The sequence below is a fragment of the Sparus aurata genome, chromosome 1 (genome assembly GCF_900880675.1).
Source record: "Sparus aurata chromosome 1, fSpaAur1.1, whole genome shotgun sequence".
Taxonomy (NCBI): Eukaryota; Metazoa; Chordata; class Actinopteri; order Spariformes; family Sparidae; genus Sparus; species Sparus aurata.
Window position 1 is genome coordinate 2,697,312 of NC_044187.1, and position 25,906 is coordinate 2,723,217.

At 41.3% G+C, this 25,906-nt stretch overlaps 7 non-coding genes across 7 annotated transcripts; all 7 read left to right on the forward strand.

Moving 5' to 3' along the window:
- The first annotated feature begins 22,375 nt into the window (after positions 1-22,375).
- Positions 22,376-22,447, forward strand: trnap-cgg (transfer RNA proline (anticodon CGG)). The gene has a single exon. It is a non-coding gene; the product is annotated as a tRNA-Pro (tRNA).
- Positions 22,448-22,804: 357 nt separating this feature from the next.
- Positions 22,805-22,876, forward strand: trnap-agg (transfer RNA proline (anticodon AGG)). Its single transcript has one exon. It is a non-coding gene; the product is annotated as a tRNA-Pro (tRNA).
- A 641-nt stretch (positions 22,877-23,517) lies between these two features.
- On the forward strand, positions 23,518-23,589 carry trnap-cgg (transfer RNA proline (anticodon CGG)). The gene has a single exon. It is a non-coding gene; the product is annotated as a tRNA-Pro (tRNA).
- A 177-nt stretch (positions 23,590-23,766) lies between these two features.
- Positions 23,767-23,838, forward strand: trnap-agg (transfer RNA proline (anticodon AGG)). Its single transcript has one exon. It is a non-coding gene; the product is annotated as a tRNA-Pro (tRNA).
- Positions 23,839-24,494: 656 nt separating this feature from the next.
- trnap-ugg (transfer RNA proline (anticodon UGG)) lies at positions 24,495-24,566 on the forward strand. The gene has a single exon. It is a non-coding gene; the product is annotated as a tRNA-Pro (tRNA).
- A 174-nt stretch (positions 24,567-24,740) lies between these two features.
- Positions 24,741-24,812, forward strand: trnap-cgg (transfer RNA proline (anticodon CGG)). Its single transcript has one exon. It is a non-coding gene; the product is annotated as a tRNA-Pro (tRNA).
- Positions 24,813-25,220: 408 nt separating this feature from the next.
- trnap-agg (transfer RNA proline (anticodon AGG)) lies at positions 25,221-25,292 on the forward strand. The gene has a single exon. It is a non-coding gene; the product is annotated as a tRNA-Pro (tRNA).
- Positions 25,293-25,906: the final 614 nt, after the last annotated feature.

Consider the following 25,906-nt stretch of genomic DNA (forward strand, 5'->3'; position numbering starts at 1 on the left):
TACACACTCTTAACCATAACTATGACATTTCTAATTCTACAATTCCATTTTATCCAGTTATCTTCCTTCTCTACCTACTACAATGGTCTTTTTATAACTGAATTAAAGTATTGAGTAAGTACACCTTTAAATTGTATGCAGTGGCCTGAGTTTATTCAGGCAGCGTTTTCTCATGTTTCTCACACTTGGAATTTTTTCCATCTAAATTTCTTGAAGGACAATCAAACATTTTGCAAAATAGTAGAGCCTGACCGACTTATTTGTTGGCCGATTTAATCTATCTATTATATCTATTTATCCAGTATTATCACAGATATATCGGTATCAGCGAATATATTGTCCGATATGAAAACCTTATATTTAAAAACTACAAATACAGAATGGAGAGAGTCACTCCTGCAGGGTGCGTTTCGACGGGGGGGTAAAACAGCTCGGAAATGTAACAGCTACCTCTCTAATGGTTAAACTGTAAACCAGCACAAAAATGACAATTACCAACATAACATAAGCCACCATGTTCTTAACAGACACACTAAAAACACTCACAAAAAGTAACATTTAGTTTTAGAACATAAATAACAAACTTACTATTAATATTAAACTGTCAGAAAAAACTCATCTCTGAAAAAAAAGAAATTAAACATTACTGAAAATAAACATGTGCGTCTGCTACAGGTTTTATTCCGCCCTCATCACTGCATGATAACGGGAAGGTTTCAGAAGCGGAGTCTTTTGCCTGCCAGACTTTGTTGATCTGGTAATTTTTCGTTTTTATACAGTTGGGAGTCTGCACAGAGTGTTTTATTTTGAAAACTGGCTGGATACTCTAAGCCGTTTCCGTGTCTCTGACTTCCTGTTTACGCGATCTGCTCTGTGCAGCTTGTTGCAGCTTTCGTCAAAAATAAACCGGGCAGCCGGATCATAAAGCAGCCGTGCCCGACTGGACTCTACTGTGCGTCGGAGCTGATCGCTGCCACTTGTGATTTGTAACACACTATCGGAAGCGGATGGAGACTGATGTCAGGTTAACAAGGGGGACGGCTTTCCCCCTCAAATCGCCTACATACATATATATTTATAGTAATATTCATAAACTTACACTTTGACTTGTTGTACGGTCGTCCTGACAGTCAGCGTTTCTTTCTTTGCCTTCCATCCTGACTGACTTGTTGAACCCTCATTTATTCCTGTTTAAGACAATAGAGAGCAAATCTTAACAACAATGTGCCTTTCACTGTCAAGTTCAATGTAGACTGACTATTACATTTCTTCCCTGACAAGAAGGCAAACACTGCAGTCTACGGAAGCGAGAGTGTCCGACTTTATAGCAGCGTTTGTAGCCCCGCCCCTGCAGTCGCCAGCAGATCTGGCTTAAGATCAATAATCTTGCTTTTTGTGAAAGAAGCATGAGACTTTCAGGGTTTGTTCTTGATGACCTAAACTTTAATTTAAGATGTGGAGGCATTCTCAATATGACCTCTGAGGTCAGCTAGAGGTCATTGACCTCTGTAATATGACATGTTCATGGACAAAATTGTAAATGTGAGTATCTTAGGATCTAAATGTGATAGAAATGTAAACCAAATATGTATTTCCAAGCTTCTGGGCACGAGGAACTTATTTATGCCATTGATAGCACTCTAAGAGGTCAACATCATTAGGTGCAGTGAAGGTTACTGGGAATGTGAGTGGCTTGAGGCGAGACACTACAGGTGAATAGGTTAAAAAAATTAAATAATAGATATCACCATGAAACTTTCTCAGTTGATTACTCATGTTACGCTTAGAAAATAATGTATTGCAAGTTTTTTGTATTTTAATGTTTAGATATGCAAATGAGGCCTTATCTCGTTAAAAATGCGCTAATTTGCATACATTTTAAAAAACAAAATCAGATCATGTGATAAAGCCAGGCTCAAAATATTTTTTTCATTTTGTTGTCATATTAGATGGGAAATTAATTACAGAGGGGTTTATGGACATCTACTTCCGTTATCCTGTAAATCAGAATATACTGTCAATAGCCATAATTTTTAGAATAATCATTTCCGTGATAACATCAGGGTTTTCGTATAAATGAGAGGCCAAACCATGTGGAAATATCTGCGTTTTCCCTTCATGTAAACGGGATCTTATTTTCCCACAGTTCTGCAGTACGGGGTGTGGCAGGGTGTGGTTTCAGAAGTTCCGGCACTTGGGATCCTAAAAGGTTGTGTGCTGATCTCTCTCTCACTTTCTCCTTTGACTGTCCAACAGTACAGAGTGATAAACAGCAGGCTAGTTGTACCTCATTGGTGTCCAAATGACACAAAGCACAAAGATCCCAATTCCTTTGTGACTTGGGTTTCTTGGGCATAGGACATTTGTCTAAATATACTAGCACATGACGTTTAGCCATGATTAGTACCCAACACTACAGGCTACAACACTCTAGCTAACCCTAACACACAACCAATCACACTCGTAACACACACCTAACACAGATGACACACTGCTCACACATAGCTAATGCTCCAAGAAAGAAAGGTTAGCAGATGGTTTTTAGTTGAGGTTAGCAAATGTATTCTAAATGGGCTTCAAGAAAATATTCAATGGCACAATTATACTACTGAGGCTGCTGTTTACAGGCTACAACACACACCTCACACTCTCGCCCTAACACACACGTAACATACACACTGTGGGAAAATAAGATCCTGTTTACACAAAGGGAAAACGCAGATATGTCTATGTGGTTTGGCCTCTCATTTACACGAAAACCCTGATTTTATCACGGAAAACGATTATTCTAAAAACTATGAGCTAAAACAATATTTTGAGCCTGGCTTTATCACACGATCTGATTTCGTTTTTTTTTAAATGTATGCAAATAAGCGCATTTTTAACAAGATAAGGCCTCATTTGCATATCTAAACATTAAAATACAAAAAACTTGCAATACATTTTTCTCTAAGCTTAACATGAGTAATCAGCTGAGAAAGTTTCATGGTGATATTTATTATTTAATTTTTTTAACCTATTCACCTGTAGTGTCTCGCCTCAAGCCACTCACATTCTGAGTAGCCTTCACTGCACTTAATGATGTTGACCTCTTAGAGTGCTATCAATGGCATAAATGAGTTCCTCATGCCCAGAAGCTTGGAAATACATATTTGGTTTACATTTCTATCACATTTAGATCCTAAAATACACACATTTACAATTTTGTCCATGAACTTGTCATATTACAGAGGTCAATGACCTCTAGCTGACCTCAGAGGTCATATTGAGAATGCCTCCACATCTTATATTAAAACTTAGGTCATCAAGAACGAACCCTGAAAGTTTCATGCTTCTTTCACAAAAAGCAAGATTGTCCATATTTTAAGAGCTTAACAGCCCCACTAGTTGGGTATTATTGGGGATCTCGCTGCTGCAGGCAGTCAGCAGGAGTTCAACTTGAACGCACCTATTCTTCTAAGTCACATGACAAATATACAGACCTCTGATTGGAGGAAAATACTGAAGCGTTATGAAACAGAATGTCTTAAAATATACATAATATGTAAGAAATAAAAGTCTGAACTGTCTCTGTTCTGCTGGACTGTATATCCTTATATCCTTTTCAAAGATACTTCCTCCTCTCTCAGCAGTGAGTCAGCTCAGACTACAGTCTAACTTAACATATCAGAGAACAATTTATTAATTGATGAATAATTAAAACAATATTTAACAATGTTGAAAGAATTCATCACTGCTCTCGTCTACAAGTTCATCATGTGTCCACAAAATCTAACAATGACAGCAGAGTTTGTTCATCAGAGGTGTGTCATGTTACCTGTCACAGTTCTCACCTGTTAAAGTCCAGATGAGGTCAAAGAGTGGTTCTTCCTTCGTCTACAGACTCTGACAGACGCTGCTGGTGTCTGTGTTCATCTGACCGACAGCCGTCACATCCTCATACCTTCAAATCCAAATCCAGACACATCAATGAGGTGAGAGCAGAAAGCCAGTGTGAGCTGTAGTGCTGCCAGTCAGCAGCAGGTGTCAGTGTTACAGAAGCTCTGTCAGTCAGCGCTCTGATGGGAGAGATTTCACAGCAGTTAGACATGCTGACAGAGATCCAGAGTCCAAACTGCAGGAACAATGAAGCCCCGACAACAAGAAGACAAACAACAACAGGTTGATGATTGAATGAGGGAGAGAGAACAGTCTGTAAACTCATGACAACATGTGACAAACACAAAGTGCATCAACAAAGAGACAGAGAGGTCGACTGAAAGCAACAACACACATCTGACACACATTTACAATAAACTGTCTCTTTCAAATATCTGCTCTGTTTTCATTCAGTAACAACACCATTAATGTTTGGTGGCTGAATTTAAAGAGTCCTTCACATGTTGTCACATCTCAGTGTCTTAATACACAACTCACATGCTGTATGTATGTTGACAGAGTCGCTGGTTCTGCAGAACTGGACTTTCTCTTATTATCACATTATAATATGAATAAAATCACAATCAGCTGATCAAACTTTGATGAGCTCATGATTTTGGCTCCGTCTCTCTTGTTGAAACTAAACTTCTCTCCACAAACATGTTACATTTAGAATAATGAGCTCGTTCTCTACAAAAATACATCTTTATTTTTAAAGCTGCTTCAAAATAAAATCATTCTTGTTGGTGGACTAAGAGACTGGAATGTCAGGCTGCACAACTCTTCACATTATTGGAGGAAACAGAAGAATGAAAGAATAAGCAGCTGTTTGTGATGTCATTCTTCTGGATCAGAACCTGCTGAGGAGTATTAACCTCCCATGGCCGCTCACTCACACTGTCACTTTGTCTCATACTGCTGTGGCTGCTTTGTGCTTTTCAGCAGAGCGTCTGGATCAGAACACAAACATCAGAGCTTCAGTTCTATGTTACAGTGTGTGGGGCGGCTGCAGCTGTCAAGGTCAATAATAAATACAGAACTGCTCTCGGTGTGTATTGTTCTTTGTTTTTTGTTGTGTTTGTTGTTGTTTGTTTCAATGATGGCAGACATTTCTGTGAAAAGACAGATATCTCTTTTAAAACGCGTCATGTCTGTATGTATGTAAGAAGCAGGCGACTGAACCTGAGGAGATGAGTGTAATTAGAGATGACTGGATTTATAACCACCGAAAAGAAAAGATTGTAAAAACGGAATAATGTAATGTGGAAGATGTAAATATGTGTTCTAACGGCTCAATACACATTAAGTTGAAAAAAAGAAAATGTGAAAAGAATGACAAGTCTTGTTGTTCTTCCTCATTTGCAGCATTTCAAACTGTTCAAAACCACAAGATCCTGTTGACCAACGAGCTCGACACCTCTCACACATTTCAGCAGTTTCTACTGTGATGATTGAGTCAAACTAATGAAGACACAAACAGTCTGATAACACGAGTCTTTACAGCAGGAAAGACACAAATCACACATGAAGAAGTGACATTAAAAACACACATTTACCTTTTCGTCGTCAGGCAGAAATCATGTGAGTCTCACAGAGACAGGAAGTGAAGTTAGAGACGGAGAGAGAAACTGTTTACTCTCAGGACTGTTTACAGGAAGCACAAGTTCTGTCGTCATCATCTGTTTACATTTCTTATTTTTTTCTGAATCTGTAAAACCATTCAGGAGGAATAAAATGTTTGTCATTGAAATAAGAGTTAACTTGTTTTCACACACACTTAAAAAAGATTTTTTTTTTTTTTTCTTTCAACTGTTTTACACGTTTTGTTTGTTTTCTCCTGGAGATTTTTGGAAAGTTTTCACAGATGAAAAAAACAATGACTGACAGATTATCCTGTGAAGTGTTTTTTGTTTTTTTTTACCACCACAATCACTGTGGGGTCTTTGAGCAAGCACACACACACACACACACACACACACACACTGAACAGTCAGTGTGAGTCAGTTAGTTACTTTGAGGCTGTCTGTAGCTTCATGGACCCAAAGACAGACTCAGACACAATAAGGTGGAGGAAGGTGGAGGGTTATTAATAGAATCTGAGGAGGCGACGCAGACATCAGGTATGTGGTAGAAAAAGTATAAATCATTCTCATGTTATATTGATATTGATGCACTGTAGAAATTGTGTCCCACTGTTTGGCAGCAGGAGCAGATTGAGTCATCTTGGGTCCAAATGCAAACAGACGTATCTCCACTTCCTGTTCCACCTTTTTAAATCCTGATGAACACCCACCTGTGACGTTGTCTCTTCAAGCTGGATCTTCTCTTCACCGTCACTGACACAGCCGTCATGTCCGCACATCTGGAACTGGACCTCTGAAACAAACCCAACAGAACATCTGCATTGTAACAAAGACAACCACTGGAACATGTTGTGTTCAGAAACAATATGATCTGTGTCTGATCAGACTTCACTGTCACAGGTTGTCATCACTTAATGTTCCAGCAGGTTCTCTGATAGAACACTGAGGATGGTTAAATACAGAGAACTCATGTCACTGTATCAGGTGAACTTGTATCACTGTATATGTGATCAATACGTTCATTTACCTTCACACAACTTCTCCAAACACACATTCATTTCCATCTGATGCAGCTTTACATTTCTCCTCCACCACATTGATCTGACAGCTTTAGTTACTGCACACATTCTGTTTGTTCATATCCTTCCTGTCCAGTGGAAACCTTGTATCTCCACATGATGATGTTTGAATATGAATGTTTGTGATAAACTGAAGGATGATGAAGAAGATTCTCCTTCTTCAGCTAAATAAACTCTTTAAAAACCCTCTTGGATTAAAATGCATCGTCACGAAGCTGAAAACATACGTGGTTCTCACAGGACAGCCCAGCTACAAACATATGATGATCTTATAGAATCTGATGTTCTGCTGGAGATTCAACCAGCCAACAGGATATAAAGGAGTTACAATGAGCTCCACCTGAAACATCTACAGCAGTAAACTGACACATACACATTAATGCAGCATATTAATCCACAAACATCAGATTGGAGCGTCCTCAACACATATATGACATATTAATGAGCACTCGTCAGAAGGAGAACCACCTCCAGTGATTTATTAATTCATCAGGAGGAAAATGAATCACATCAAATTAATCAGTTTTACTTTTAAAAGCTGTGAATTCTGATTACATCGACCTCCATCTCTGTCATAAAGGAAAACACAAATACAAACGACTTAATTCAAGATATTTATTGAACTCTTCAGGGACATGGATGATGAATGAGCACCAATAAACATATATTCATATGTACACATATACAGTTAGAGTGGATAAATGAGAAGAGAAGAATTAATTGTAAATTCTGTTATTAAATTATTGTAGACAGAGTGATTTAAATAATTTTATCATAAATGTTTAAAAACTGAAAAAGAGGGAACACTTCAATAAAAGCAGAAATCATTTAAGAATGAGCTCTTCATCAACTCTCCAACAGAACACATGAAGATGGTAATTTCCTACTTTGGTGGTGGATGAGCTGATGATGAGGTGAACTTCTGGGAAAGCGCTGAGCCTGACAGGATCAGGCTAAGACCAGGTCTATCTGAGGCCACGGAGGAGACACAGCATGTGTTCTTCTGTCTGCTTGTGTTCACTGACAGGCTGCACAGTTGTGATGCATGAAGCCAAAAAGACTTCAAATTTCAAAAAGTTCACTAACTACAAAGGAGGATCACAACATTCATGATGTCATTGTGGAGTTCATTGTGGAGCTTTCTTCAGCTCTCAGTAAAAGGTTTAAAACACAAGCCAACACCTGATCATGCCTGTTGTCTGCACTGCCAATCAGAGGGGCTTCAGCACAGAGTCAGGATGGAAACCGTCAGAGACAAGAGGGCAGGACAGCACGTGTTGTCAAGGTTTATAGTCTAGGGGCGTGTTCTGGAAGAAGGAGGATTGTTGGCGCTCTTTTACTGATTAATCATTTATTCCTTTGTGTGGAGAGAGAACTGGCCACACAAAGGGGAATAATTGTACATCTTAAATAACATTTGAATTATATGAACCGGCAAACTGAAAACTCACTTGCTCTGTCGTCACTATATGCAACATATCTAAGAACCAAAGGAAGCACCAAGAGCTCGTTAGAGAAATTTATCAAATAACACAGAGTAACAAAACATAACTAATAAACATGTTCATATCTGTAGGTCAGGATTATAAAACAGAGAAGCACATCTACAATTATACATGATCATAGAAGTCAAATCATCAGTAAATCATACTGGTTACTATCAAATACACTCATGTTATACTAACATGATATCATTGTGTTAAAAGTTACTACCAAAACTCATCAGAGTGGAATCCTGTAAATCAGCAGAATTTAAGGTTCATGATATCAAAATGATTAGATGATCTGAAACACACGATAAATATATTTACACATTAGTATATCTTATGTTTATTCTGACAGATGATGTGAGATGATGAAGTTTTGACAGAAAGTCTTTGGCTCTTTGGCTCTTGGGACATTTTGTAATGGAGGTCCGTCTGCACGTAGCAGCAGCTCTATCCACTCATATACACATATTTACACATAATAACTCAAAGAAGACAAATGACAAACTTCAATGATGAATGACACATCAACAAAATACAACCTGTCTGAACAAAGATCATCATTATGATTATCTATATGCATGTGTGTGTGCAGCCTGATTTTATTGTATATACAGGCTGATTGTTGTGAGAAAACAATCAGATCACAAAGTTCAGAAAACTGAAATCTGAACGTTCAAAACAGATTTAAAGAGATTTAAAACCAATGATGTGCAGCACATTGACCAAGAAGAGACAAAACAACTGAACCATTTCTGTTACTGTCATTTACAGTGTGTGTGTGTGTGTGTGTGTGTGTGTGTGTGTGTGTGTGTGTGTGTGTGTGTGTGTGTCCCTTGTAACGTGGGTGGTGAAGGGGAAGGTTATGGTCGCTTTCAATGGCGGAAGCTCAGGTTAGGTTAAAGACACGGCAGGCAGCATGTGGGATTTCCGCACTTTATCCCAATATACAGACCATACCAAGCCATGTCTCTACGGCACTAGTTATTACATGCATACATGCAGTGACGAACACAGGAAGTACAACTGCTCTTCTTCTAGGCACCATTATCCATTAAACAAAACATTCAATAACTCCAACTATTACACCCTCCTACAGTGACACTGAGGAACCAGATGACCAGTACCAGAACCCAAACCCAGGATAAAGAGGTTGAGTGAATGTGGTGTTGAAGGTGTGGAGGTGGATCAGTGAGTCAGAGACTCTGTAGAAGGACAGAGTGCCAGCAGGACAGTCCACATACACTGCTACTCTGTTAGAGCCAGAGGAGGAGGAGGAGGAGAGGTCTATTCTTGTCTTATTGTGACAGACAGAGTAACGACCACCATCAGAGCAGCTCAGACTCCAGGACTGATTATTCCAGCCAAACAAACAGTCCTCTCTGTCTCCTGTCCTGCTGATTCCTCTGTAACTCACTGATATATCAACCCATCCTCTCCACTCGACCTCCCAGTAACAGCGACCAGTCAGATCATTTCTACACAGCAGCTGACACCTGTTCTCAAACCTCTCTGGATGATCAGGATATGGCTGATATTCTTCCACATGTGTCACCTTCCTGTTGTTGTCAGACAGTTTGAGGAATCTGTTTACTGTGTTTGTGTCCACTGTGAGTTCACAGACATCTGATGGAGAGAACAAGACACAATTCAGCAGCAGTTTATCATCTAACACAGCTGATGGTTTATTTGTTGCTTTATTAACAGACTGACTGTTAATTAGATCAAAACTTCACAATGTCTCATCTTTTTGGATCTTCTTTCAAACTGACAGTAGAATGCAGATACACAAGCTTTAGATCTAATCTACTTTAACATGTGCTGCCTTGTTTTCAGCAATCAAAGTGAACACACACTTACACTTCCTCAGACCAGGTTTCAGCCTCTGCTCTCCACCATGTTCCACCCTGGAGGAAGAAACAGAGTAAGAATGATCCTTCCAGGTCCTCTTCCACTGAGGACATCATCTCTTTGATTCCATGTTTCACAATTGTCAGTTCAGCAACATTATCCAGCTCTCTTCCCTGATAAATGGTCAATTTTAAAAAATCCCTCATCATTACTATTGTCTGCACTGTCTCCTCTTTCACTGTCGAGCAGTTCAGTTAAAGTTTCAGTCATATCCACATCTTCTCATTACCTCATGTACATTGTAGATCAGTAGGTTGGAATGTTAATTTCTGAATGTTAAGTCATTATAAATGATAAAGAGCGGCTCCTCAAGTGAATGTGTTGCTGCTGTATGACTGATAATGACTTATTATCCTATGATCAGAAAAACTCACTTTTTAGCCAAAAACTCTTCAGATTTGCGTTAGTCCAGAGAACACTTCCAAAGGAAATTAAACATTTCAGCAGTACAAATGGGTTCAGCCTCAGAAAAATAATGGTCTTAAGAAAAAAAACAAAAAAACAGGATTTGGACGAAAGGCTGAAGAGATGAACAGGATGAACACAGAGTCAGCAGGTGAGCTCCTCTAAGCTCCTTTAAATACAGCAGACAGAGTCAACAGGCCAGAGGAGAAGACACAAATATACAACTCAACCAAAGAAATCTCCTTTTTACAGCTTCATTCATGTTTCAGGAAACTGTAACGCTTCATGTTTGTCTGCTGACATATTTAGTTGTTGTTGACGTTTCTTTCCCTCATTCAGTTCCTGTCAAACACATCAGTTATTGGCTGCAGGCAGCTTGTTTTAAAATTATTGAATATTTTACATGTTGCTGAAACTGTGATCCCAACAGAAAGCTGTGAACACAAGGTACAAGATAAATAGAACCTTCTGCTCTCTGCACAGCTTTAGTCACATGCACACACTTCCACACACACAATATGCCTCAACTGCAAGTTCCTGTTAGAAACAGGATGAGAAATCAGTAATTAGATGATTGAATAAAAAGAGTTTCTACCAGACACCTGACATGTAATACAGTGACAGAATCTGAGGATGTGGGAGGGGCAAAGAGAGGAAGGGAAAGAGAAAAAGTGCACAGGTAAAAAACTGCCAATCACGTGTTGTGTGTATTCTCTTCATGTCTGTGACATATTCCACAGATAAGACATTAAAACTGTAGTGAAACAATAATGTCCATATGATTGTATACAGGTCATTTTTAGGTCCATTTTTGTCCAAAATGATGCGTGTTGTGGTAAAATTAGGCGAGACTCAGAATCTCTACATTTTGCTCTGCTCCAGCCTCGCTTGACAAGCAAGTGAGAAGTCCAGTCTGGTACTGCCTAATGTTATCAGCAGTGCTGCTGGTTCAGACTGTGAACCAACAGTCCTCAGCTTGTCAGTGTGACAGAGGAACAGTGTGTGAGCTCTTGTTGTCTGTTCATACCCGAGAGTGTTCAGTCTCCAATCTGGATCCTCGAGTCCATCCGACAGCAGCTTCACTCCTGAGTCTCCTGGATGATTGTAGCTCAGATCCAGCTCTCTCAGATGGGAGGGGTTGGATCTCAGAGCTGAGGCCAGGGTAGTACAGCCGTCCTCTGTGATCAGACAGCCTGACAGCCTGGACACACACACACACATACAAAGAATGATTGTTTTGATCTTTTTGTCATGTCTGTGTGAATTTTGAGTTAAATCTGCAGTTATCTATTCTTGACCACTCGGGAGCAGCATGACAAGATGTAAAACACAACATTGACATATCAACACAGCTGACTTTAAAGATAGGATCCACATACATAAATCTATCAGACTGCTAATTCAATCCAGTTTACAGTTTCTAAGCTCACTACATGAGAACAAAATTTATTGCCTGTAATAGCATGGTCAACGTCAGGCAGAAAATAATAATAACATTAAAAAACAAGCTCTGTTTTGAAGCTTTTTATAAGCACTCTGGCACCGTTCTTACATTCAAAGTACGTCTTAATCATTTTGGATATATTTTTGTCCAAATGTTAATCTGTCTCTGTCCTCCATCAGCCCACTGACTGTGGCTCACCTGCTCACCTTATTGACCATCAGCTAGCTTTGTTAAGCACATTCAAGTTAAGAACAGTTTTCACCATTGGTGTGAGCTGAGTAAAGGTGAGCAGGTGAACCACAGTGACATGGCTGATGGATGACAGAGGAATTTGGCCAATGATGATTATTATTATTATTATTATTATTATTATTATTATTATTATTATTATTATTATTATTACATTCATTCTGAAGTGTCAAGTAACATTTAAATGCTCATCTCACCTGAGAGTCTCCAGTTTACAGTGTGGACTCTTTAGTCCAGCAGAGAGCTTCTTCACTCCTGAATCCTGCAGGTCGTTGTTACTCAGGTCCAGCTCTATCAGACTAGATGACTGGGAGCTGAGAACTGATGAAATATGCTTACAACATCTGTCTGTGAGGTTACAGTTACCTAACCTAAAAAGAAAAACAAAATGACAACATTTCCATACATTCTCTCCTATATTTAAACACAGTAAACATAGCAGTTAGGTATCTTGAGGTTGAACACTTACAAAGCTGTCTTTGATACTTTGAGCACAGGCAGCAGCCTCTCCAGAACTTCATCTGATCTGTAGTATTTTTTCAGGTCAAAGACGTCCAGGTCTTCATTTGAACTGAGCAGCAGAAATGCCATAGCTGACCAATGTGCAGGTGAGATTTCACCAATATCTCCTGAGTTATGGTACTGTTGGACTTGCTCTAGCAGAGACTGGTCCCCCAACTCATTTAAACAGTGGAACAGATTGATGACCTTGTTATCGCGGGACAGATTCTTGATCTTCCCCGTGAATGTAGCTAATTGTGTTCCGGTTATTCCCAGGACATCTTCTTGTAAATTTAAATTCTCTCTGAAGAAGCTCCTGATACTTTTCCTGTGAAAGACCAAGCAGGAAGCGCAGGAACAAGTCCCATCGTCCATGATCGTCAACCAAAGCCATATCCACTGCCTTCTTTTGGAGGAAGGAAAGTTGACTTTTCTCTGATGACCTACGCCACCAACTTTTCTTGCTGGGAAGCAGATTCTTTCTGCTATCTATGAAGGTTTCTAACACATACAGAGCAGCAAGAAACTCCTGAACAGTTAAATGTATGAAAGAGTACATGACTTGTTTGTGAAGACCAGCTTCTTTTCTTATGACCTGTGTACAAACTCCTGAATAAACAGCAGCTTCTGTCAGGTCAATCTGACTTTTCAAGTCATCTTCATAGAATACTAAGTTGCCCTTCTGCAGCTGTTCAAATGCCAGCTTTCCTAATTTCATGATCACATCTTTGTCTGTTTCATCCTTCTGATAGTCCTTCTTATTTTTACGTTTTGTCTGGATGATCAGGAAGTGTGTGTACAGTTCAGTCACAGTCTTCGGTAGGTCACCTTCAGGAGTTTCTGTGAGAAGACTCTGGAGCACAGTGGCTGAAATCCAACAGAAGAGTGGGATGTGGCACATGACGTAAAGACTTCTTAACGCTTTGGACTGAAGATGATTGAGGATCTTCTGAGCCTTATCCTTGTCATGGACTTGCTTCTGAAAGTATTCCTCCTTTTGCTCATCATCAAATCCTTGAACCTCGGTCACCCTGTGGATGAACTCGGAGGGAATCTTACTGGCTGCTGCTGGTCTACTTGTGATCCAGACTGAGGCTTTGTGGAGCAGTTTCCCTTTGATTAGGTTGGTTAGTAGGCAGTCTAATGTTGTAGTGTCTGTAATACTCCGGCACGTCTCATTTTTCTCAAAGTCCAGAGGCAATTTGCTTTCATCCAGACCATCAAAGATGAATAGAATACTTGAACTGTTGTAGTCTGAGGTTTCTAAATCCCTCACTTCTTCAAAATAGCGACATATTAACTCTTTAAGACTCATCTCATCTTTTATTAAATTCAGCTCTCTGAATGTGAATGGAAATATGAAGTCAGTAGTCTGGTTGGCTGTTCCAGTCGCCCAGTCGAGAGTGAATTTCTGCACGGCGACAGTTTTTCCAATCCCAGCATTTCCCTTGGTCAGAACTCTCTTGGGAGGATTTTCTTCGTTTGATAACGGTTCAAAAATTGCATTGAGGTCGATTTTCTTCTGCTCACTTGAACTCCTTTTACATTCGAATTCAACAACTTCGTGTTCACTGTTAACCTCCCCACTGTCTCCCTCTGTGATGTAAAGCTCTGTATAGATCTTGTGTAACAGAGTTGATGATCCATCTTCCTGTGTTCCTTGAAACAGATCCGGAGTTTGAGATTTAAGATAAGATTTTAGATCAGCTTGGCACTTTTGGATGTTTCCTGAAAGATAAATGAGATCATAGTTACATGAATAACATGTTTCTCGTACTTTTCCAAGCAAATATTACACGTTTCTCCTTTCAGAAGACGCAGTTTTTACCGCTTTCAAGGTACTGCGACACAGCAGAAAACACTTCCCTTTTTTCTATTTGATTTTGCATTAGCTGCAGTGGGCACCAACAACCACCACGTGGCACATATGGGCAATCCAGCCTATAGTGAACAGGTTGCTTTATCACCTCATTGTCTCAGTACAAATCAACAGAGCCTCTCTAGGGCCACATGGTAGGAAAAAACTGGCTGTGAAAATCCATGCGAATGGATTTGTAAACTGTGCTCTCAGATTTAACAATCTGTGTGCATAGACTTTGCCATCTTCCCATTGATCAGCTGGAGGCTGATCATCAATAAAACAACTCTGTTTGACTGTATATGAGCAAACTGAGTGACATTTAACAGGAGGAGCACTGCAGTGCGTCTCTTTGTGTGTATGTGGTGCACTGATGTCAGAACTTGGCCTGGACAGGACCCAAGTACTATCATTTTAATGAATAGGGCTGTAAAAGTTAAATTTCATCCAAAATACTCATAATAACATAGTGCCATGCTGCCATTGCTAATCACATTGTGGATATAAAGTCAAATCCTGTCATTAGGATTCACAAACTCTGCTGTTATGTGCTAGTTATCTAGCGCAGCTCTCTGTTTTACCGCTGAAGTTTCACAGTGGTGACGCACCGTATCACAGCGGGTTAGGATTACCATACATGTGATTCTTTTGGTTTCTGAATAGATCTATTCAGAAACCAAACAAATCACATGAAGTACAAAATGGGCAGATGACAGGGTAGAAAAGCTGATGGCCAATAACTTTACAAGATGGTAGTCACTTTTACAGCTTTAAGCGTGTCATCTCCATAACATACTGTGTGTTCATAATATCTGAATCTAGTCATGTTTCAATAGTAGAAGTATGGTGAACTTTTGTATTATTTGGCTGTGAACAACCTTATTTAATATGCATGTATGTTGTATGTTTTTATGTGTTTAAAGAGCTGAATACCTTTGGTTTTAGTAGAAACATCAGTGGTCTCATCTGTTCTGTTTGGAGGTCGGTCTGAGACAGAAACAATCAACATCTACTGAAAAATGTTAAATATTTAAAGGCATTTTGGTAGCTACATTTCAAGCAAGCAGAAAGTATAAAGGTTGTTAATTTAATTTATTAATTCAGGGGAAACATTTACTTGTAAAATTATTGGTGATATCTGTGTGGACAGCAATGTCCCTGCTCGGACTGTAACCTGTTAGGCAAACAATGAACTGATCCTATTTTTCAATAGGTTTGATACTGCGGCTCCTCTCCCACAAGACTCTGCTGCTGGCTGCCCAACAACAACTGCCACTTTACCTCTCCCTACTCCTCCTCCTTACAGACCCCTTGTCTGCCCTCCATCACCTCAATTCACACACAACTACTCCACCCCTCCCCCCTGCTCTGCATCATGTCCTCCATAACCTGAGGACCTCACCTCTCCCCCAACTGTCACCTCTACAGTGTTCTTCACGCCTGAACTGGTGAGAAGGCAGCTGACAAGACTCCATTCCGGTAAGGCTGCAGGCCAGGATGGACCACAGACAGGAAGTACTTACAAGGCTAGAATGGTTGTGACTGGACAGTAAACCCAGTCCTGAAAAATGTACCCATCAGGCTCTCATGCCCTGAGAGGGCGAGTAAAGAGACAGAGCCGGACTGAAGAAGACACATCGTATCAACAGAATCAATATTCCTGCACACACCAGGAGAAGATTGACACTATTTCATTAAAAGTTACAATAAAAACACGACGAAGCAAAATACGTGTTTCACATGTAGCTTCTTCAGATTTGCTCCAATCAGACCATGAATCTGATTAGATCGTGTCAATTTGCCCTGTACTGGCTGCAGCCAGAGGAGAAGCACTGCTGTTCAATGGGCATCTTCCATTATCAAAGAGACATCTTATGTCACGTTAAACTTTTGACATTAATGCTTTTCATTCAAAGGAGTGCTGACCATGAAATTAGCAGTACCACTACCAGGACCTGAACCTGAGAGAGAAGTTTTTATATGTTACATTGTTTACTTGTTAATCATGTATTTGTATTCATTAATTATTTTCACAAGCTCACATTCGGTGATACAGACACACAAACTGCATGATCGTTTCTGAGCATCTTTCCACAAACTGTTTGTTTTAGAGCATATTTTTTGTGACACTTTCATCAGAGCAACACTTGTTAGACTGTCAGACACAAGTTAGTCTGACAGTCAGTTCCACCAAAAACTAAACTTTGACTTTCAGGGCTTCCGTACATACCAGAGAATACAGCAGCTTTACCTTCACTCTGAGAGGAAGAAGGTCCTCTGTTCTCTGGAGTCTCTCCAACATCACCAACATACACTGACACTGAGAGAGGTGAAGACAGAGATTATGGCTGGGTTGCACCAACAAGGATTAATTAAACCTAAAATTAGATCTAATCTGAGTTTAGTAAAACTAGTTTAAAATGAGTTGATCCAGATTTTAAATCAGGCGGAGCTCTTTTGCACCATTAAATGAATCTCTGCTCAGTTAAACAGTGTTTATTTCTGTGAACCAGAGCACCATCAAACCTCCATCCTCTCCAATAACAATTATTGATGCTTCAACCTTTTCTCCTCATTATGAAATCAGGCCTCTTTGTTTCTCTTTGCTGAAAACAATGAGCTTCTGTACTGAGAGGCCTGTTCCTTTACAAGTATTGTGTGGTCGACTCACTCTCTTCTTCTGAAAATGATATTAAAGACTGTGACTGACCTTCTGGTCCTGAGCTGTTGGCTGACAGACTCTGCACCAGGTCATTCCTCTTGATCTTCTCTAAAATCTTCTTGGTCACCTTCAGAGCTCCATCAAGTGTAAAGGTGTTCACCATCAGATCCACTGTGTCCCGTCTTTCTGCTCTCTCCAGCCTGGACTGTTTGATGGGTTGGTAGCCTTCCAGGATGTCAGGCAGCTTCAGATACCATTTGAAATCCTTGAATTCATCAACTTTTAGATCCTCCAGAGTGTTGAAAATGTCCTCTGGTGTCATCGTGGCTCCCTGCTAAAGACAGGCAGTGTTATCACCTGAAGGAAAACCAGCCAGACTTCCATCAGCTGGGAAACATCAGGGAAGACCGGTCTGAACTGTTGAGAAGCTGCTGCATTTATGACCTGACACACTGCGACCTGTACTGACAACATACACAAACTGCTAACCTTTTTATTCTCTGCTCTGCTGGCAGAGATGATTCAAACACAGAAACATGACCCTGGTTGTCAGACTGACCAATCAGTGGTCGGCACTGTTTTAACTCCAACTGTCTTCAGACAATTCTTCAGAAATCTCACTGAGCTATTTTCATAATATAAGAGAAAGTTTCCATGTTGGTCCAGTTTTAAATATACACGGCTCACGAGTGGCATTCGTCCAATCAGGTGCAGCCAGTGAGTGTTTGCGTGGTTGTCGGACGGTGTCGCCTGTTTTGGTCGAGTGTTCAAAGCTGGGAAGCGTCCTGTGCTCTTGTGTCAAATGAGCCAAGACTGAACACAGTCGTTCAGTTTGCAGCCTGAACACATTTATAGTCTACTAATGTTTATTTTCAGGCTCAGCTGGACAATAAAGTTGTAAAGCAACATTACAACATCGCTCTCTTATTGTGAGCTAACGTTACTTTGACATGTTGGAGATGATGTGGTGATAAGAGTGATACAAACACACAGCAGGACCTGACACTCCCTCATCTCTCAGCAGTAAAGTCAGCTCACATTAAAATCACTCAATTAAACAAAACATGAAAAGACTCATTTTGTTGAGAAAGTCACATTTCATAGAATAACTAGTGAGTTCATTCATGAACATTCAGAATTTCAAATCGTCTTCATTCAGTTCATCACTGCTCTCATCCACAAGTTGATGTTGTAGTTTGTTCATCAGAGGTGTGTCATGTTACCTGTCACAGTTCTCACCTGTTAAAGTCCAGATGAGGTCAAAGAGTGGTTCTTCCTTCGTCTACAGACTCTGACAGACGCTGCTGGTGTCTGTGTTCATCTGACCGACAGCCGTCACATCCTCATACCTTCAAATCCAAATCCAGACACATCAATGAGGTGAGAGCAGAAAGCCAGTGTGAGCTGTAGTGCTGCCAGTCAGCAGCAGGTGTCAGTGTTACAGAAGCTCTGTCAGTCAGCGCTCTGATGGGAGAGATTTCACAGCAGTTAGACACGCTGACAGAGATCCAGAGTCCAAACTGCAGGAACAATGAAGCCCCGACAACAAGAAGAGAAACAACAACAGGTTGATGATTGAATGAGGGAGAGAGAACAGTCTGTAAACTCATGACAACATGTGACAAACACAAAGTGCATCAACAAAGAGACAGAGAGGTCGACTGAAAGCAACAACACACATCTGACACACATTTACAATAAACTGTCTCTTTCAAATATCTGCTCTGTTTTCATTCAGTAACAACACCATTAATGTTTGCTGGCTGAATTTAAAGAGTCCTTCACATGTTGTCACATCTCAGTGTCTTAATACACAACTCACATGCTGTATGTATGTTGACAGAGTCGCTGGTTCTGCAGAACTGGACTCTCTTATTGTGACATTATAATATGAATAAAATCACAATCAGCTGATCAAACTTTGATGAGCTCATGATTTTGGCTCCGTCTCTCTTGTTGAAACTAAACTTCTCTCCACAAACATGTTACATTTAGAATAACGAGCTCGTTCTCTACAAAATACATCTATATTTTTAAAGCTGCTTCAAAATAAAATCATTCTAATCTAGAACCATCTCTTTTGTTTTCTTTGCATTAACCACAAGGAAATTACTTGTACACCATTTGATAAAACCCTGCATCTCCCAAACAAGGCGTTTGTTCAACGACAGACAGAAGCCTTCTGCTTTCATTCCTTTATAGTCACTATAATATATTACATTTAGAATAATGAGGTTGTTCTGCTTCAAAATAAAATCATTCTTGTTGGTGGACTAAGAGACTGGAATGTCAGGCTGCACAACTCTTCACATTATTGGAGGAAACAGAAGAATGAAAGAATAAGCAGCTGTTTGTGATGTCATTCTTCTGGATCAGAACCTGCTGAGGAGTATTAACCTCCCATGGCCGCTCACTCACACTGTCACTTTGTCTCATACTGCTGTGGCTGCTTTGTGCTTTTCAGCAGAGTGTCTGGATCAGAACACAAACATTAGAGCTTCACTTCTTCATGTGGTTCCATGTTTGAATGGTCCAACAGAGAATCTGGTCCCTGCCTCTCAACTGGTTTCTTACTAATAAAGACACAAGTTGTGTCTAAATGAATTAACTGTTTCTACACAACTAAATCTTTCCTGAGGAGATAAACGGGACGTTGAGTCTGACTGAACATTGTACAGTTCACATGAAAATGTGAAAAGAATGATGAGTCTTCTTGTTCTTCCTGATTTGCAGCGTTTCAAACTGTTCAAAACCACAAGATCCTGTCGACCAACGAGCTCAACACCTCTCACACATTTCAACAGTTTCTACTGCGATGATTGAGTCAAACTAATGAAGACACAAACAGTCTGATAACACGAGTCTTTACAGCAGAAAAGACACAAATTACACATGAAAAAGTGACATTAAAAACACACTTTTACCTTTTTGTCTGCAGGAAGAAATCATGTGAGTCTCACAGAGACAGGAAGTGAAGTTAGAGACGGAGAGAGAAACTGTTTACTCTCAGGACTGTTTACAGGAAGCAGAAGTTCTGTCTTCATAATCTGTTTGAATTACTTAATTTTTTTAATCTGTAAAAACATTCAGGAGGAATAAAATGTTTTTCAAGTGAAGATAATTGTTTTTTTATACAATATATTTTTGTCATGGAAATAAAAGTTAACTTGGTTTCACACCCATTACAAAAAAGGTTTCTCCTGATTTTTTTCTTTTTACTGTTTTACGGATGATTTTTGTTTCTCCTGAAGATTTTTGGAAAGTTTTCACAGATGAAAACAAAATGACTTTGACAGACGATCCTGTAAAGTGTTTTTACCACCAGCTGTCAGCTCATCAACACAGGAGAGAAAATAATTTAGATCAGACAGAAAATGGATCACCAGAAATAAAAAAAAACATCTTCACTGACCCCTCAGGGCTTCCGTACCTCATTAGCTGTAGAGAAACTACCTGTGGAGCCCCTGCAGGTTTGAGGAGGAAACCCCTAAATCTGATGTATGATCAGCTGTTAACAGCTATTATACCGTGGTCTGGGTGAATACTAGATTGTGATTGGCTGGAGGGTGTTAATGACCTTCTGATGAACAGACAGCTGTGAAACTCCTCCTGCAGCTCCAGTGTAACTGCCTGTTCACTGTTCTATATCTATGTACAGTAGATGTTTCACTGTCACCTGACACACCTCTCCTCCTGTTTATTGTAATGTGCTCCACTGGACACATGATGGAGACACACAACCACATATGGTTCCAACACAGGGTTGGAGAATGAAATGGCAGTCTGTAAACTCCATCATGCTGCACTAATGACACAACATATATACAGTTATTAATGTTACAGTTACTTTGAGGCTGTCTGTAGCTTCATGGACCCAAAGACAGACTCAGACACAATAAGGTGGAGGAAGGTGGAGGGTTATTAATAGAAATCTGAGGAGGCGACGTAGACATCAGGTATGTGGTAGAAAAAGTATAAATCATTCTCATGTTATATTGATTTATATATGTTGATATTGATGCACTGCAGAAATTGTGTCCCACTGTCATCTTGGGTCCAAATGCAAACAGACATATCTCCACTCACCTGTTCCATCTTTTTAAATCCTGATTAACACCCACCTGTGATGTCGTCTCTTCAAGCTGGATCTTCTCTTCACCATTACTGACACAGCCGTCATGTCTGCACATCTGGAACTGGACCTCTGAAACAAACCCAACAGAACATCTGCATTTTAACAAAGACAACCACTGGAACATGTTGTGTTCAGAAACAATATGATCTGTGTCTGATCAGACTTCACTGTCACAGGTTGTCATCACTTGATGTTCCAGCAGGTTTTCTGATAGAACACTGAGCAGGGCTGGACTGGTAATTGGGCATACCAGGCATTTTCCTGGAGGGCTGACAGTCCTCTGGGGACTTGTGAGTTTAACTTTTAAAAGCTGTGGATTCTGATTACATTGGCCTCCATCTCTGTTTTAAAGGAAAACACAAATGCAGTCAACGTAATTCAAGATATCTATTGAACTCTTCAGGGACATGATGAATGAGCACCAATAAACATATATTCATATGTACATCTATACAGTTAGAGTGGATAAAGGATAAGACAATAATCAATTTTAAATTCAGCTATTAAACTATTGTATATAGAATGAATTAAATCATTTTATCATGAATGAAAACTGAATGAAACATAAAACTAAACTAAACTAAACTGTCTGGTTAACTTAACATAAGTTTAAGTTATTAAGCTAAATTGACTTAACTTTATTAATTTCCAGGATGTTTGGTGGTCAGGATGTTAATGCTGCGTCCCTGTGTGAAAGGGGCTTGTGATTGATGACAGTCTTTCTCTCTACCACGAAGCCTTCACTGTGGCTCGTTTCTCTAGGGCAGTGGTGCTCAAAAGGGCCCGCCGGGACCTATTTGAGGCCCCAGAAGTGTCATTCTTGCACAATGTGTTTTGGTTGGGTCGGCACATGTATACCGGGACACGTCTCAATGCCAACGATGGGCAGACAACGTGTTACTGGGGCACTCACTGCAAGCGCAATTTTTAACTTTCACTTGAGTTTCTGGAGTAGTTCTCATATTGATATTTTGCTGGCTGTAGGAGCCAAGATTGCATAAAATTAACAGCTTAGCACCAAGATAGGAAGCGGGGCGGCACTGCTTGCGCCGCTGCACCAATGTGACAAAAAGGGTGCCCTCCACTTTTCTCTGTCTCTGTAATTCACTGGACTCTTTTCCTCTAGCAGGAAGCCCTCGCTGTGGCTCGTTGGTCTAGGGGTATGATTCTCGCTTCGGGTGCGAGAGGTCCCAGGTTCAAAGTCCGGACGAGCCCTCAGCCTCAACAGCTCTGTAAAGTAAGCTCTTTCCTACACAAGACACAAATCTGCCAGAGCACTGCGATACATGTTCCTTCCCAAAAGTGTTTGCTCCTGAACGCGCTCTCAACAAAACACCTTCTAACTCCCGAAGATCAGCTTAAAAGTTAGCGCACGATGCGACCTTGTTCGTTCTATTGTAAAGCAGCCGTTGTGGTCGCCTGAAGCCAAGTGTAAACGATGGTCGTTAGGGTCGTAGATAAGGCAAAATTTCAAAGTGTAAACGAATCCAATCCTGAAAATACACATTGATATTCCTGAAAGACTACCCTGTTTCTGTAAGGCGATGTAAGCCACAGAGACCCCATCTGCAGGGCTCGTTGGTCTAGGGGTATGATTCTCGCTTAGGGTGCGAGAGGTCCCGGGTTCAAATCCCGGACGAGCCCTACCCAACAGCTTCACAGCTGTCTGCCTTTCACAATAGTCCCAAAGGTGTGTCTTTGCCATAACTGCCACAGCTACAGTCTCTCCTCCTTGCCCAAGAAACCCTGTCTCTAGGTTGCTCAACAGGCAATTCAACTTGTTCTGTACTGGCCAATTGTTTTTGAAGATCGCCATCTAAAGCGCCATGGTCAGATGGACACTTGGTGTGCGATCGTCACGTGTAAAATGTTTGTCAAGTTTATTACTCATCCAGGTCATGGATGGTCACGCCTCAGGCAAGTGTCCTTGCTTATAGACACTTGAACGCTTTTAAAGTCTCCTCCAAGGGGGAGTTCTAAATGACTGGTACGGAGTACAAGGGGATCGTTATCGATCGTTGATACCACCTTGTTCATTTGTGCTGCTGGACGTTGTTTCGGCAGCCGTTGAAGTCGCCTGAAGCCAGGTGTAAACGATTGTCGTTGGAGTTGTCCATGGGGCCACATTTGAATGCGTAAACGGCTCCCATCCAGAATATACTGATCGATGTCTGACCTGAGGCATAAGCCCCCCCTGGGTTGAGCCCTGCATGTGTTAAATGTGTGTTTCAATTCCCCAACTGCTCTGTTTGAGACAGCAGCCTGTCAGGAGCTCAAGTTCCAATGGCTCGTTGGTCTAGGGGTATGATTCTCGCTTCGGGTGCGAGAGGTCCCGGGTTCAAATCCCGGACGAGCCCTGGTTAAACAGCTGAGAGCACCTGATGGTCGTTATTTGCAAATTGGCACAAAGATTGGAAGCGGGTTGGCAAAGCTGCACCAATGTAACAAAAGGTGGACCCTCTACTTTTCTCTGTCTGGTGTCTCTGTGGATGTCTTCACTGGAGTCTTTCTCTCGACCAGGAAGCCCTAGCTGTGGCTCGTTGGTCTAGGGGTATGATTCTCGCTTAGGGTGCGAGAGGTCCCGGGTTCAAATCCCGGACGAGCCCTCTGCCTCGTGGCGATAGCTCTGTAAGTAAGCTCTTTCCTTCACAAGACACGCACGTCTGCTGGCGCACTGCAGCGCCTGTTGCCTCCCACAAGTGTGTGTGTCTGAACGTGCTCTCAGCAAGACACCTTCTAACTGCAGAAGATCAGCCTCAAAGTTAGAGAACGATCGCTGTATGTTTTCTGTGCCATTGGCGTCCTCATCAGTTTCGGTGATACCACCTTGTTCATTCTCTGGGAAAGCAGCTCATCCAAGGGGGAGTTGAGAATAAATGGCGGGGAGTACAAGGTGTTTAACCTCAATGAGGTCGTTATCAATCAAGGTGATCCCAGCTTGTTCATTTGTGCTGCTGGACGTTGCTAGGCAGCCGTCGAAGTCGCCTGAATCCAGGTGTAAACGATTGTCGTTAGAGTTGTCGACGAGGCCACATTTGAATGTGTAAATGACGCCCATCCAGAATATACTGATCGATGTCCTGGACAGAGACAGTGGTAAGGAACCGCGTCTTGACCTGAGCCGTAGGCCCCCCTGTGTTGAGCCATGCATGTGTTTAGTGTATGTTTCAGTTCCCCAATGCACAAGACTTTGCATTGCTGTCTGCATACGTTCTAGTGCTCCTGTTTGAGATAGCAACCTGTGAGGTGGTCGTTTTTCGATGGCTCGTTGGTCTAGGGGTATGATTCTCGCTTTGGGTGCGAGATATCCCGGGTTCAAATCCCGGACGAGCCCTCGTTGAACAGCTGAGGTCAGCTGCAGATCTATGTTTGCAGCTCAGCACCAAGATAGGAAGCGGGGCGGCACTGCTTGCGCCGCTGCACCAATGTGACAAAAAGGATGCCCTCCACTTTTCTCTGTCTCTGTGATTCACTGGACTCTTTTCCTCTAGCAGGAAGCCCTCGCTGTGGCTCGTTGGTCTAGGGGTATGATTCTCGCTTCGGGTGCGAGAGGTCCCGGGTTCAAATCCCGGACGAGCCCTCAGCCTCAACAGCTCTGTAAAGTGAACTCTTTCCTACACAAGACACAAATCTGCCAGAGCACTGCGATACATGTTCCTTCCCAAAAGTGTTTGCTCCTGAACGCGCTCTCAACAAAACACCTTCTAACTCCCGAAGATCAGCTTAAAAGTTAGCGCACGATCGCTGCATGTCAATCTGCTGTGCCGATGGCGTCATTTTCAATTTCGGTAATGCGACCTTGTTCGTTCTATTGTAAAGCAGCCGTTGTGGTCGCCTGAAGCCAAGTGTGAATGATGGTCGTTAGGGTCGTAGATAAGGCAAAATTTCAAAGTGTAAACGAATCCAATCCTGAAAATACACATTGATATTCCTGAAAGACTACCCTGTTTCTGTAAGCCGATGTAAGCCACAGAGACCCCATCTGCAAGGCTCGTTGGTCTAGGGGTATGATTCTCGCTTAGGGTGCGAGAGGTCCCGGGTTCAAATCCCGGACGAGCCCTACCCAACAGCTTCACAGCTGTCTGCCTTTCACAATAGTTCCAAAGGTGTGTCTTTGCCATACCTGCCACAGCTACAGTCTCTCCTCCTTGCCCAAGAAACCCTGTCTCTAGGTTGCTCAACAGGCTATTCAACTTGTTCTGTACTGGCCAATTGTTTTTGAAGATCGCCATCTAAAGCGCCATGGTCAGATGGACACTTGGTGTGCGATCGTCACGTGTAAAATGTTTGTCAAGTTTATTACTCATCCAGGTCATGGATGGTCACGCCTCAGGCAAGTGTCCTTGCTTATAGACACTTGAACGCTTTTAGAGTCTCCTCCAAGGGGGAGTTCTAAATGACTGGCACGGAGTACAAGGGGATCGTTATCGATCGTTGATACCACCTTGTTCATTTGTGCTGCTGGACGTTGTTTCGGCAGCCGTTGAAGTCGCCTGAAGCCAGGTGTAAACGATTGTCGTTGGAGTTGTCCATGGGGCCACATTTGAACGCGTAAACGGCTCCCATCCAGAATATACTGATCGATGTCTGACCTGAGACATAAGCCCCCCCTGGGTTGAGCCCTGCATGTGTTAAATGTGTGTTTCAATTCCCCAACTGCTCTGTTTGAGACAG